The sequence below is a fragment of the Salvelinus sp. IW2-2015 genome, unplaced genomic scaffold (assembly GCF_002910315.2).
Source record: "Salvelinus sp. IW2-2015 unplaced genomic scaffold, ASM291031v2 Un_scaffold2269, whole genome shotgun sequence".
NCBI lineage: Eukaryota > Metazoa > Chordata > Actinopteri > Salmoniformes > Salmonidae > Salvelinus > Salvelinus sp. IW2-2015.
This window is the reverse complement of record NW_019943596.1, coordinates 135,900-140,336: the sequence shown is the minus strand read 5'-3', so window position 1 is coordinate 140,336 and position 4,437 is coordinate 135,900. Positions and strand designations below refer to the sequence as shown.

General features: G+C 41.7%; 1 protein-coding gene across 2 annotated transcripts in view; it reads right to left on the bottom strand.

Moving 5' to 3' along the window:
• Positions 1-1,081, bottom strand: part of zgc:162816 (D-serine dehydratase) — a 10,840-nt gene extending 9,759 nt beyond the window's left edge. The window contains exon 1 of one of the 2 annotated variants that reach the window (XM_070440155.1): positions 935-1,081. The gene's annotated coding sequence lies outside the window, so the exon portion shown is untranslated. The remainder of the gene's footprint in view (positions 1-934) is intronic. The other variant, XM_024140753.2, reaches the window with a different exon arrangement.
• Positions 1,082-4,437: the final 3,356 nt, after the last annotated feature.

Here is a 4,437-nt window from a genome sequence, read left to right as displayed (position 1 = left end):
GCAGGATCCCTGTTCTCTAGAAACAGTGGGAAGGTGAAGCAGGATCCCTGTTCTCTAGAAACAGTGGGAAGGCTGGAAGCAGGATCCCTGTTCTCTAGAAACAGTGGGAAGCCTGGAAGCAGGATCCCTGTTCTCTAGAAACAGTCGGAAGGTTGGAAGCAGGATCCCTGTTCTCTAGAAACAGTGGGAAGGTGAAGCAGGATCCCTGTTCTCTAGAAACAGTGGGAAGCCTGGAAGCAGGATCCCTGTTCTCTAGAAACAGTGGGAAGGTTGGAAGCAGGATCCCTGTTCTCAGGTGGAAAGTTGTATGTGATACGCGCCAGGAATTGTCAGCAATACACCAAGGATCTGCACAGGAAATGGTCATATTGATGGCAGTGGGTAAACAAATCATTGATTGCAGTGTCCTTGTCCAGACTTCTTTCAAGGTAAGGTCACAAACATTTTGTATTTGGGGTGAACTCTCTCTTTAAAAATAGGGCTAATTTCTCTAAATCACCCAACCTTCAAGAAAAATCTACTGAATATCAATATTCAGGTGGTTTATATGTACTAGTTGAAGATCCTCGTACTCTACATAGACAGACTAATCTTGAGGGGCGTTTCTTTAAAACATGCATCCAATCCCCTTCATCCCTTACATAACTAGACCAATCATATGCTTCAAAGTGCCACGGTTCACGGTTAAGGTAATTAACCTTTATTTAACTAGGAATGCCAGTTGAGAACCCATCCGTATTTACAATGACGGTACTGTGGCCAGACTGGACAGTGATAGAGGTTCCGCTCGTGATGCAGGCGTACATGCTCCGATTTCAAAACGATTTGGAGCACAGTTAAAAATGAACGCGTTGACTATACAATCTACTATGTAGAAAGAGCGTGAAAAGAGGGTAAAATGCGGCCAATGTGTTTTATTACTTTGTAAACCTACTCACAAAAATGATGTATCAGTCTCTTGTCCAGCGCGGCTGAGATGAACTGCACAGACACAAACCTTTATTCCAGATAAAACTAACTAACTCGAACTAGTCAGCACCTAATCAGCTGTGGTCAAGGTTCAATCCTATGGTGTCCCTGCGTGACCAAACATAGCTGAGGGAGAGCGCGTCCTCTTTGACAAATCCGCTCCAGCCGCTCATTCTGACGATGGTGCAATCTGTAGTTCGTTTCTCAGCCAAACTGCAGCCCCGCCACTTTTTTCTTCACATTCATGTCTCTATAACAAAGCCTTGGTCAGTTTGTCTTACTTCCTACAAGGTTCTATATTTTTTACTAAGATATTACTGTGTTATTGCTATACTATGTATGCATTCAATGAAGTGTCAATTGTAACTACTGGTTACTACTACTAGTTAGTGATATTATTACCAGTTAGTGATACTGTTATAGTGTAGGAGGTGTTTTAAAAAGGAATGGAAACACTTCAAAGTTAAGCAAATAGATATATTCAATCCACTACTACTAAACATGTGCATTTAACATAGAAACAATAATCTATTTCTTAGGATTTTGATATTGAATAAAGTTTATTAGAGCTAAGGGGAAGCGCCGTCTTGAATTTTCCAGTGTAAAGATTGACACCAATGTTACATTGGCAGGCTTGAGCAAATGGTGTGTTTTGCTGCTTGTATGACCAGACCAAAAGAAGACCTAGGCCTATTTTGTTTCAGACCCACAAAGATGAATGAAAGTTTTATTTTCCCTTATACAAAGTTATGCACAGTAACCAAGACGTTGTCTTGAAGATGCTGTCTTATAGGCGCTGTCTTGAAGATACTGTCTTATAGGCGCTGTCTTGAAGATACTGTCTTATAGGCGCTGTCTTGAAGATACTGGTCTTATAGGCGCTGTCTTGAAGATACTGTCTTATAGGCGCTGTCTTGAAGATACTGTCTTATAGGCGCTGTCTTATAGGCGCTGTCTTATAGGCGCTGTCTTATAGATGCTGTCTTATCATTAAGAGTATCTCTACCGCTCCTGCGGTCTCTAGAGAGTTGAAAACAGCAGGTCTGGGACAGGTAGCACATCCGGTGGACAGGTCAGGGTTCCATAGCCGCAGGCAGAACAGTTGAAACTGGAACAGCAGCACGACCAGGTGGACTGGGGACAGCAAGGAGTCATCATGCCAGTGTTCAACCAGGAGTTGATGGACAATCGGAAGAGCAAACTAAATGGTAGTAGGGACATCCCAGCATTCTCATCCTACGACACACAGGCTCAGAAAATATACTCCTGTGTCTATGGGAACGAGGACCATTTCTATCTACGGTGTCCGTGGGAACCAGGACCATTTCTATCTACGGTGTCCGTGGGAACCAGGACCATTTCTATCTACTGTGTCCGTGGGAACCAGGACCATTTCTGTATACRGTGTCCACAGATCAATTTATAAGCAAAAATGTTGGTCGGGATTTTACATCTTTAAAGGTCTGTGACACTTCTCTGTTTTCTCAATGACATTCGAATGACAAACAGACCTATCCCTAATAATATCAGTCCAGTCTGGATTTATGACAAACAGACATATCTTTAATAATATCAGACTAGTATTAGACATACTTGACTACTCAGACCTACTCAGCGAGGACAGCTTTGTATTATTGTAGATTTTTATAAAGCATTTGACACAATAGAGCATCACTTCCTCCATCACTTCCTCCATCACTTCCTCCATCACTTCCTCCATCACTTCCTCCATCACTTCCTCCATCTCTTCCTCCATCACTTCCGTAAGAAATTAGGCTTCTGAGACTTTTTCTGTCGTGCTATTAAGACTCTCTATACGAATGGTAACGGCTCTATCAAACTGAAACATGGCACCTCATCTAGATTTGAGTAGAATTAAGCAAGGTTGTCCTATCTCACCGTATCTATTTTTATTAATCGCCCAACTTCTTACAAATTCTTTAAATAATAGTCCTGTACAAGGTATTCCCATAGCTGGTAAATGCATTATTATAAACCAGCTGGCTGACGATACTACACTTTTTCTGGAAGACGCAAACCAAATTCCCATATCGATCAATGTGATACAATCCTGTTCCAAAGCGTCTGGTCTGTATCTAAACATGAATAAATGTGAACTCATGGCTGTCAAAGATTGTGTGACACCTTCATATTATGGTATTCCAGTAAAAGAAGAACTTACATATTTAAGCATAACGATTACTAAGGATCAGAAGTCTAGAGGCTTACTACATTTTAACCCTGTTATTCAAAAATCCCAGAAGACGCTAAATCAATGGCAACAGTGGGAATTATCTTTAAACAGAAGAGTCCTAATAACCAAGGCTGAGGGGGATGTCTAGACTAACATATGCTGCTCTATCTTTACCACTTACTATTTTTAGGAATCATGTCACAGATAAACAGACACCTAATGAGATATCTAGATAGTAGATACAGTGCATTTGGAAAGTATTCAGACCCCTTGACTTATTACAAAATGTGTTACGTTACAGCCTTATTCTAAAATTGATTAAATTGTTTTTTCCCCTCATCAATCTACACACAATACCCCATAATGACAAAGCAAAAACATGTTTTTAGAAAATGAAATATTACATTTACATAAATATTCAGACCTTTTACACAGTACTTTGTTGAAGCACCTTTGGCAGCGATTACAACCTTAAGTCTTCTTGGGTATGACGCTACAAGCTTGGCACACCTGTWTTTGGGGAGTTTCTCCATTCTTCTCTGCAGATCCTCTCAAGCTCTGTCAGGTTGGATTGCGAGTGTGGCTACACAGCTATTTTCAGGTCTCTCCAGAGATGTTCGATCGGGTTCAAGTCCGGGTTCTGCCTGGGCCACTCAAGGTTTTCAGAGACTTGTCCCGAAACCACTCCTGCGTTCTCTTGCCTGTGTTTTTTTAAGGGTAATTGTCCTGTTGGAAGGGTAACCTTCGCCCCAGTCTGAGGTCCTGAGGCTCTGGAGCAGGTTTTCATCAAGGATCTCTCTGTACTTTGCTCCGTTCATTTCTCCCTTGATCCTGATGAGTAGAAGGTGTTGACCGCAAGCATATTAAAGTAACTTTGACCTTTTTTTATTTTGCAGAACTTACTCAGAAACATGAGTACTGTGTTTCCGTTGTCAACTTCTGTCTGCAATTGCATTAAGAGGATCCTACCCCAACATGCTTATTTAAGATGGTGAGTAAAGCACTTTTAAATAAAAAACAGGCATCCTCTACTGACGGGATGAGGTCAATATCCTTCCAGGATACCTGGTCCAGGTTGATTAGAAAGGCCTGCTCGCTGAAGTGTTTTAGGGAGCATTTGACAGTGATGAGGGGTGGTCGTTTGACCGCGGACCCGTAGAGGATACAGGCAATGAGGCAGTGATCGATGAGATCCTGATTGAAGACAGCAGAGGTGTATTTAGAGGGCAAGTTGGTCAGGATGATATCTATGAGGATGCCCATGGTTACGGATT